This window comes from Ictidomys tridecemlineatus, chromosome 9 (genome assembly GCF_052094955.1).
Source record: "Ictidomys tridecemlineatus isolate mIctTri1 chromosome 9, mIctTri1.hap1, whole genome shotgun sequence".
NCBI lineage: Eukaryota > Metazoa > Chordata > Mammalia > Rodentia > Sciuridae > Ictidomys > Ictidomys tridecemlineatus.
The window spans coordinates 60,819,151-60,830,474 of record NC_135485.1 but is presented as its reverse complement, the minus strand read 5'-3'; positions in this window follow the sequence as shown (position 1 = coordinate 60,830,474).

The window sequence follows — 11,324 nt, the reverse complement described above, 5'->3', positions numbered from 1 at the left end:
TGTTACTTTCTGCCTTTTTTTAGGGAACTAGAGGCCTAGAAACAGTTTCATCAGGGGAAATTGCATCTGTTTCTATCTTGCGTGGTCCAACTTGCTTCTGTTGATTACTTATGTCTTTGGCTAATTAATTCAGGAATCCAGTCTAGTCTGTGTATATCTTGGGAAGGTAGGGGATTCTCTTCTTGCCAATCCACAACTAACACAAAAGTGGTTTCTGATGTCACAGTGTCATATTTTACAACTTTAAAATTAAGAACAAGAAGTATGACCAATGCTTTTTTTTGCTGTTGAGTTTACTTTCAATTCCAGTTTTTAAGAAGAGACGGTTAATTGCTTATGAATGTATTGCAATGAAAATTCAAAGCATAAAGATTTTAGACCAGATAGTTTCTAAGATATCTTCCATGGTTTGTTTTATTATTATGATTATATCAACACAATGAAGATAACACTGATTTGGAAGTTGTCTTTGTATCACAGTATCATTTAACCAAGTTGCCTTTAAAGTTGCCGAGTTCACAAGGCTGTATCTGCAACAAAAATTGTCCACATTCTGACCCTTGAAGTATTAAATATCAAATTGGGAAAGGATGGAATTCTGAGTCATGTTACAAAGGGAGCTTTTAAATATCCAGGAAAGCTTGGAAAACTCTCCCTAGGAGAGTAGTACGTTTCACAGAATTGTGAATTAGGTGCTCATGAGAAGGAAGATTTTTCAACACCAGAAGAAGATAGATGTTCAAGTATACTTATGCTATATTTTTTGAAACCAAAAAAGGAGACACTAGAATTGTTTTTCATGAACTGTTGCTGAGAAACTAAGAAAGGTATTTTCAAAGTAGGATGCCAGCTAACGCTGAAAAACCTTGGCGGTTGCTTGCCAAGACTGTAAACTCCATTTGTCACAGAGCCTGTGTAGTACAGTTTCTTCTAAATTTATCTTCTCCATTTGTTTTTGTCATAGAATTATAAACAATGTGAGGTTAGACACATGAAATTGCTATATGTGTTGCATCTTTTAGCTTTGTTAGAAGCAGCTTTGTTTAATATCAACCGCACTGTTAAAAATCTAGATTCAGATTCCATTAGATCCTAAAGTCTTAATGATGTCTTGTTCCTTTCTGCATGCTCTCCATGGCCCCACCCAGGGATGAGCACATACCAGCTGTTACACACTATCCAGACCTGTGAACCAGTGAATGAACGTATGAATGAAGAAAATAAATAAATTACTTACTAAAAATCGACATAAAGAAGTTTCTTCAGTGTTTAATAAAATATGATATTGAGCGAATGTATGACACTGTCAATATTTTAACTATTGTAGATCTGCAGAAATGCCATCATCTTATGGTCCAACTAAATAGATGACAATCTGGTAATTTGTCTTTTTTACCTTCAAGTATATTCAGAATAAATCACAATTTTAAGGCCCTTATTAAAGGACATGTGTTCAATTAAGTTTTTCTCATGCCATTTTATCAAATTCTTAAAACCACTCCATCATAGATAGAATTCTAAAATAGCCTCCCAGATATCCACTGTCTGGTACATTCTTTTGGTACATTATTCCTGGGACAGTAAATCTGTAGACTACTTATGTTAAGTAGGTCATATTATTTGCCACAATTAACTTTAAGAAAGGGAAGTTGTCAGGCTGGGGATATAGCTCAGTTGGTAGAGTGCTTGCCTCACATGCACAAGGCCATGTGTTCAATCCCCAGCACCACCACGGGGGTGGGGGGGAAGAAAGGGAAATTGTGTGTGGTAAGAGAGATTCTAAGCCAACAGCCAACCGGAAAACAGGGATAAGGCTGTTCTCCCAGCAGTGTACTTTGAAGAGGCCCAGGAGCCACAGATGAGAACCACAGACCCAGCTGAAACCTGGTTTTCAGCCTGTGAGACTCCGTAGTGGAGAATCTAATCATGCAGTCCCCCATTTGTGATTTACAGAAACAGGGAGGTGTTAAATTTATGTTTTCCTTAAGCTCATAATTTTGTGGTATTGGTCACATAGGTAGATAAACCAAATACAAACCTCTTAAAACTTTTTATTTCACAAAAGAGAAGTTGAGGCTAAGTATTAATAACTATTATTCTCAAGGACAAGCAGAAAAGATTTCAATGAAATCTTGACTGTGTATGGATATATTTCTTTCCAATGTGTCCTTTTCTTTGTACAGAAAAGAGATCTGGAAGAGAAGTGAGAACTGGGGGATTAGATTTCCCTCAAATCATGTATAAATTTGCATGTAAGTGAAGGTCACATAAAGGTCACAAAGAAGTTCCTTTCCTTGTGGCTTTATTAAAGTTTTTATATTTGTGGCTGTTTTAAACAGGAACACAAAGATCCTCTGTGAACTCAAAGGGTTCAAGATTCTTTAACAAGAAAGAATCATATAGTGTCATTTCTGACTTTCAATGACAAAGACTTTTTCTGAAGTGAGATATGCATTTGTAATTTATGATAACTTCCAAAATTTTTGTGATTCTTTCTTTCTTTACTTATTCTTTTCTGAGAAAGCAGAACACCAAGCCCAGAATTTGATGAACCATTTTTCATATAAATCACATCATGATATTTCATGATATATTTGTATGTTTCTATGGATCTTCAAGACTAAGAAAAGCAGCAAACAGCAAAATAACTGAGTATCACATTAAATTCTGTGTGTGTGTGTGTGTCTGTGTGTGTGCCTGTAACTTATTCTGAATTAAAAAGCTATACGATTTGTTTAAAATTTTGTTTTTTTAACATAGATTTATATTTTTGGCACATTATAGTTTATATTTCATATAAATCATATAATTAAGAAAGGTTACAAGATTTAAAAAAAAAGATATTTGTAGGAACATTTGCTTAGAATTTTACATCTATGATGATGAAAATGTGCTTTTTTTCTTTTAGTATCCTTGTCAGTTTTGTCATATAGTTATCTTGAATTCATAAAATAACTTATTTTTTCTAATTTTGAAATAATTTTGGTACTTTTTTCCTTAAAATTTGGGGGAACCACATGATCTTGCTTACATGTGGGAAGTGAAAAGGTTGATGTCATGGCAGGAGGAGGTAAGATGGTGGTTACCAGGTGCTAGAGAGAGGAGGGGTAGGGTTACAGGATGGAAGGTCGATAAAAGAATACTAAGTTAGAATAAGGCAAGAGAAAGGAGTTCTGATGTTCTATGGCCCAGTAGGGTGGCTATGGATAATGACAGTGCACTGAATGTTTTTTAAAAACAGAAGAAAGGATTTTGAATACTTTCACTATATTTGAAGAGATAGGTATGTTCACCCTGATTTGAACATTATCAAATGTGCACATTGTATTTGAATATCTTGTAGTACCCTATAAAGATGGATCATTTTTAAGTACCAGATAAAAATAAATTTAGAACATTCATTTTTTTTTTACAAAAATTGAGAAAATTTACCAGATAAGCCACCTGGATCTGGTGATTTCTTTGTAGGAATATCAAACTTGTTGATGTACAGTTGGTGCATGATAGCCCCTCAGTTTTTTATTATATCTAGCATTTAGCATTTGTTTTAGATTCTTTCATCACTGTTGTTAGTTGTGTGTGTGTGTGTGTGTGTGTTGTAATACTAAGGTGTTCAACTTCAGAGGTGTCCAACACTGAACTCCATCCCCAGCCCTTTCTCTTTTTTAGTTTGAGATGTGTTACGTTGCCTAGGTGGCCTAGAACTTGTGATTCTCCTGGCTTAGCCTCAAGTGCTACAGGGATTATAGGCATGCACCACCCTGTCCAGCTATGCAGTTTATAATTTCCCCTTTCTTTTTGTGAATTCTTGCCAGCATTTTGTCATTTAATCCTTTCTAAGAACTGGACCATAAGTATTGATTTTTTTTTCTCTTTCATTGATTTCTGCATCTCTAATTTTATTTTTACACCCTTTTACTTTAAAAATTTGACTTGTTCTTTTCTAAGAAGGTGAAATATGAGGTCAATGACTTAGAGCTTTCTTCTCTTCTAAAAATAGCATTTTATGATTTTAGGTACAGCTACGATTTCTAGTATTTTCTAATTCAAATATAGCTTTCTAATTTCTTTTTTGACTATTTGTTTATTAAGGTACATGTTTATAAGCATTTACAGCTTTTCTCGGAATATTTTTCTAAGTACTTTCTTATTTAATTTCATTATGAAATCTGAAAGATTTCAGGTTTATATTTATTTTAGTTTAGTTTTAGTTTTGGTGCTGGGGATTGAACCTAGGGCCTTGAGTATGTCCAGCACCCACTGTATTACTGAGCTATATCCACAGTCCCTATTTCACTTTTTCAAAATATTTATTGAATCTTTTTTCTTGGCCCAGCATATGTTGTATCTTGGTGAAGATACATTATGCTCTGAGAAAATACAAATATACTTTCCCTATTGGATTAAATGCTAATTAGTGTCAAGTAGAGTAGGGTTTTTGGTAGTAGTATTCAAATATTTCCCATGCTGCTTGAATTTGGTTTCTTGTTCTATTGATTGCTGATGGAATGGTGTTAGAACTTCCAGCTATGAAATTGCCTTTAAATCTGCCTTTAGTTCTGTTTTTCCTCTATGTAACTTAAAATTCTGTTATTAGGTGCACATTCATTTGTGATTTTACATCCTCTTGATGAGTTGATTCTTCTACCATAAAATGTTCTTTTCATCTCTGATGATATTCTTTAAAGTCTGCTTTTTGGCATTGAGATAGTTGACAATTTTCTCATGCTCACTATCTTTGTGGTATGGTATATGTTTTTGTATTTACTTATATCTGAGTATCTCTTTAAATGCATCATTATAGTAAACTTATAGTTGAATCTTTTTAAAACCAGCCTGATAGTGTCTGATTTTTTAAATGGACTATTTAATCTTTTTACATATGATTCAATTAATTCCTATAGTTAGATTTAAGTCTGTCACTTATCTATTTAATTACTTCTTTACATTTTGTTCCGTTTTCTCTTTGCTTTTGTTGTTTTTGTTGTTGTTGAGACAAGCAGACATTGTTAGCATTGAATTTTAATTATTTTTCTATTGGCTTTTCAATTTCCATTTTGCAGTATATTTTTAGTAGTTGAACTAGGGACTCACTATGAATAAGTAACACAGTTAATATTTTACCATGTGGCATAAAAATGCAAATTCTGCATTAGTGGAATTTCACTTACTACCCCATCCTTTGTGTCACTTGTGAAATATCTTACATCTATATAATTATAAATCCCAAAGTATGATGTTTTAATTTTTACTTTAAATCATCTATATCTTTTAGATAAAATGAAGAAAAATACATATATTCATCATTCCCAGCGTTCCTCGTTCTTTTCCCTAAGTCTGATTTCATTTAGTGTCATGTACCTTTAGCCAACCGAACTTTTTTTTTAGCATGTCTTGCTAAAATGCTCAGAGTTTTCATTTTTCTAAGAATATCAATGCATTCATTTATGAGAAAAAACAAACATCTTCACTAGATACAGAATTATAATGAAAACACTGCTTCATTGGTTTCTGGTGTCCATTATTTCTCTCTCTCTCTCTCTCTCTCTCTCTTTAACTTAGGAGTACTCAAACACTAAGCCACATCCCTAGCCTATTTTGCATTTTATTTAGAGACAGGGTCTCACTGAGTGGCCTAGAGCCTCGCTGTTGTATGGTAGTACCCTCTCCTCCACAGAAAATCTTAATTAAGCTTCTTCAGAGACCCTCATCATAATTGTTCTCAGACGATAAGCTGGAATTTCTGCGAAAGAGTTCAAATGAGTTAGGCTTCCTATTTCCTGTTGCTCTATCTTTGCAGTAACTAAATTGGGCCACAGACCCGGAAAAGATCAACACTCTAGATTCTGAGCACCCCTTACTACTTTTTCACAACATTTATAGGCTACCTAGTGTCATAAATTTTCTAGTCTAAAATGATACATAGTTGTGCACAAGGTCTCAAAAAACACCCATATATAATTGTGAGAGTTTTTAGGTGGGAAATGTGTTTATAAAAACAGAATGAGGTAGGAAGACTGGTCCATCTTAGCCTTGGGCCTGGAACTTTCATAGGGGCTGTTATACTTCAGGAAATTATTTAGATTCTGGAGAATGTCCCTTAAAATACAAAATGTAAGAGTGAATGGTGCTAATTAGGTCCTCCGAAAACCAACTGGCACAGGGTGGGTTGGGGGGGGTTGTTGGGGCTTAGGGGAAGACATGGACATGGACCCTCCTTTCCCAAACACTAATTTTCAGAGAGTGTCCTTGGTTTGTCCTTGGTTTATTTTTGTATTCAGGCCTGGGTTAGTTACTCATTACAGTAAAAAAAAAAAAAAAAAGTTTATGTAGATTTTTGCAAATTGTGAGGCTCTAAGCACCCCCTCCCCCTACACACTGGGTATAAAGTTTTAAAAATTTCTGGACTGGGGGTTCAGAGGGATGAATTGATTTAGGCAAAGCCTCACTCTGGACTGGCTGCAGCCAATAAAACTGCTTCCTGCTAATTCCTCCCTGTCCAACCTCATCTGTCCTACATCAGTTGCTGAGGCTGGCTTTGAGCTCACAATCCTCCTGTGTTAGCCTCCAGAGCCACTGGGATTACAGGCATGTGCCATCGCTCTCGGCTCCATTATTTCTGATGAAAGACTGTTATCATTACAACCATATATGCTGATTTTGTTTTTTTCTCTGATTACTTTTAATATGCTTACTTTTATTTTTTATTCCTGATTTTTTTAAAAAAATATTTATTTATTCTAATTTGTTATACATGACATCAGAGTGCATTTCAATTCATAGTACACAAATGGAGCACAATTTTTCAATTCTCTAGTTGTACACGAAGTGGAGTCACACCATTTGTGTCTTCACACATGTACCTAGGGTAATAATATCCATCTCATTCCACCATCTTTCCTACCCCCATGCTCCCTTTCCTGCCTTTTGCCCTATTCAAAGTTCCTCCATTCCTTCCATTCTCCCCACCTCCCTCATTATGGATCAGCATCCACATATCAGAGAAAACATTTGGCCTTTGGTTTTTAACCATCTTTAGTTTTTACCAATCTGCTTGTTTGTATTGAGCTTCTTATATCTTAAAATTAGTTTTTCACCAGATTTTGAAAAAAAGATAATATTTAATTATTAATAATGTTACTTCTAAGCAGTAAATTTTTTTCAAAATTATTTTTTCTTATATTCTGAGACTACATTATGTTTATAATAGATTTCTTTATATTGTCTCATGGGTAATTTATGTTTACTTCTTTGTTCTTTCAAACTTTCTTTTAATTTCTATTGATCTGTCATAAATATTATAATGTTATCTCTAAGCAGAAGTTAAACCTATCCAGTGAATTTAGCATTGTAGATACTTTGTTTAGATTTTTAAATTTTAATTTGCTTTTTAAAAATTGCCTCAATTCTTCTGTTGAGGTGTCTTTACTAATTTATCATGATTTGTTTTACTCTAATTTATAGGGTATTTATAATAATGATTATGAGCTCATGTATACTGATTTATCTAAGAATCGATTTTAGTTGGTTGGGTTTTTTTTTTTGCTTTCTCATAGAAACATTTTCTTTTTTTAATGTCTCATAATATTTTATTCTATACTGGAAATTTTAGGTGATACATTATTAAAAATACTAGATTTTGCTATATTCTTCTAAAGAGTGTGCTAGTAGGCAATGAACTTGACTCTAATTTTTCAGTTTTGTCTTTCCTTCAGGGAAACAACCAAAATTCTACATAGTTCACTCTACTTTCTAACAGTTGTTTCCTAATGCCTCCCCCATCCTGTCTTAGCCTCTGATGGCTTCCCAGGCTTGCATTATGTTCATACAAGAATCTGAGCAGCAGAGTTGCACATTCAGCTTCTTTGTATTCTACGTTCTCAAGTGAGGTCTCCAACAGAGTCCTATCCTTTCTCCTGTGTGACACGGATGTACCCTTAGTCCTCAAATAGCTTATCAAGGGATATCTGTATAGGTCATTTAAGACAGTGCCTCTTAATTTTCAGAAAAGTATTAGGAAAAAATAGGTCAGATCTCAACTTTTCTGAATTTTGGTGCAGATTTTACAGTATTGTGAAAATATGCTTTTGAGTTTCAGGATTTCTATCTCTTCAATTACATATGTAACTTTCCATGAGTTTCAAAGAAAAATAATGAAAATAATGACGTTTTTCCCCCTTATAATTAACTGGGAGAGCATAGCAAGTACTTTATAAAGCTTCCAGTTTCATTACCTTCTAGATAATGGTGATAGAGATAAAATGATTCTTCCTCTGCTCTTCAGGTGTCTTAGTATTTTTAAATTCCATAAATCCTAATCTTTATTTCTCTGTGTTGGTTATAAAAATACCTATCTGATAAGAATTAAATGAGATAACATAAGGAGAATAATTGGGTTATAGTTATTGTTTTTTAACTAGTAACAACAATGATTATTAATCTAGGTAGAGATATTTGTTTGAGTCAAATTGTGATATCTGTTATCATAAATTTTTATTGCAGAATTCTACCTTTCGACATCATTGAGTGGGAAGATAAGTGTAACTCTCCCCTCACAAATAAAATTATTTATCTGGAGAAACATAAAAATGGTAACCCTAGTTCCTATGTGCTAGGATATTGATGTCTGAAGATCAGGCTTCTTGGGTGGAGAGTTTTGCCAGTGGAAGTTTATGCCAGCTGGTGACATGTTATCTTTGTCTTGTCTACACTCTGACCTTTCAGCTTTATAACTTCCAAATGTTTATGTAATGAGAACTGCCCTTTTAAAATTGACACAGTAATTAAAATTGAAAATGAGAGCTGAGACTGTTCTCTAATAAATAGGCTGGATCTGAGCATACATCTGTCCAGCAAAAACCTTCTAAGCAAGCAGACACACATTTCTTTGCTTGTATTGAAAAAGGGAAGGTGACATTTATACCATTCAATAATTTTTCTCTCCATCTGTTTGTTCAATGGTGAGATTTAAGTTGGCAAATGCTACACTTGTGTGGATATTATTCCTAGGCCCTCTTTCAAACATGTAATTTTTAGATGGATGCCTCCAAAGCCTTGTTGACACATGATAATACAGTTTATAAGAAAACATCCCTTTAAGAAGAGAACTATAATCAAAGCAGAACCCACCCGGCTCCAACAGTTCATCTTCCTAAGAAATCCACCAGTTCTATCAAAGTTTCCCAAATCCTAGAAAACATTTTTCTTTTATTTCTTTTCTCTTCATATAGGGGATTAAATCCAGGGACACTTTACCACTGACCTACATCCCCAGAATGTTTAATTTTTAATTTTGAAACAGAGTCTTGCTAAATTGCTTAGGCCCTCTGTAAGTTACTGAGGCTGGCCTTGAACTTACAATTCTCATGCCTCAACCTCCCCAAATGCTGGGATTCCAGGCATGTACCACTGCATCCATCCTATAACACATTTTTCTAACTACTTTCCTTGCTGACTGAATAGAGATGAATTGTAATTACTCAAATTCACCATTCAAAGTGACATGTGGGGGAATAAAATCCCAAAGATGTAATGGAAAATTCATGATACTTAAGCTCTATATTTTTCAAAGAGCAACAAAATATTTGTATTCAAATATGATTAAAATTAAGACACACAAGTGACCTGGACATAAGATTTTAATTTTTCTTCTTCCTTATTCCATTTTCCTCCACCTCCTTCAGGTCAAAGTGGCCTTCTTGTGTATCAAACATGCCAAGTTAGGTCACTTTTATTAATTTTTAGGATCCTTTTCACTAACCAATCCCTCTCTTAATGCTCATTCCCTTGTTTTTGTATGACTAATTTCTCAATTCAAAATTTGCTCCTTAAGAGGCCTCTTTTTTCCTTTCTTCCTTTCTTTACTTTTACTATTCAACTTAGTACCCTGTTTTATTTTCAACAGAGCTTGTAACACTATAGAGAACTATTTTATTTGTGTTTTAAAACATTTCTTCCACTAGAATGTAATTTACTTGATAGGTATTTGTGGTTTATTTATTATTATTATTATTATTATTATTATTATTATTATTATTACCCTGCATAGAAAATTATCTGAAATATAGTAGGAGCTCAAGAAATACTTTAGTAGACAAAGGAATGAATGACTCATATTTGCTGTGACAGTTTGGATCTGCAGTGTCTCCAATGTTTTGAAGTCTTGGTCCTCAAATGCAGCAATGTTCAGAGGTGGGGGCTTTGGGGAAGTGTTTGGATATTGAGTGTTTGAATCTCATCAGTGGATTAAACACTGATAGGTCTATAATTGAATGGACTATTGGGAGGTAGTGGGAACTGTAGGAGGAGTGGCCTCCTTGGAATAAGTAGGCTACTGGGAGGTGAACAACTTTCCTCTGCCACACCTTCTCTGCCATGATGCTCTGCCTCATCATAGGCCCAGAGACAATGAGCCTAGTGACTGTGTGGACTGAAGTCTCTGATACCATGAGCAAAAGTAAAACTTTTCTCCTTTAAGCTGACATTTTAGGCATTTTGTCACAGCAAATAAAAGCTGACTAACAAATAAAATGGGCACCAGAAGTGGGGTCATTGTCATGACTGTATCTGACCATGTGGTTCAAAAGCCTTTGGAAGTGGTTGGCAGAAGTTTGGAAAGGTTTAGAGGTTATGACTAGAGAAGCCCTAGAATGTTGTGGTTGGAGCTTAATTCATGATTCTGGTGCAAGCTTGGAAGACCAGAATGCTAATAGGAAAGTGGACAGTAAAGACTGTGTTCATGAAGTTTTTAGGTGAGAATAAAGACCCTATCAGGAATTAAAGTAAAGACAATTTGCATTATGTTCTGACAAAGAACTTATCTTCATTTTAGCCATGCTCTGAGAATTTGTGTGTGAGGCTGAGTACAAAGGTGATGACTAATTAATCTGGTGGAGGAAACTTTAAGGCAACACAGCATTTGGGTGGCAGCATGGATATTGCTGGCTACTGTTATCCAGATTTACTATAAGAATCAAGAGTAAAGAACAGACCAAAAATTTTTCAAAGTTTCAGTTTGGCTAGAAAAGAAGCACTTGCAAAGTTTGGGGCTGAGGAAGGTGTGGTTGCTGAAGAGATTAGCACCTTTGGGGGAAAAAACCTAAAAACAAACACTTCACACTATGATAGTAGGAAAGACACCTTGAGGACATCTCAGGAATTGGGAAGAGTTTATTCATTGCAAAGTTTTTGAAAGACTTTGCTTTGAGAAATCAGTGCCTGGGTACCCTCCTTTTATAGGGCTGCCTAGGAAGTTGTTTCCCCAGGGTTCATTTCACCATGCCCAGACATCCAGGCACTTGGAGGCCTCAATGGCTGAGGTCCAA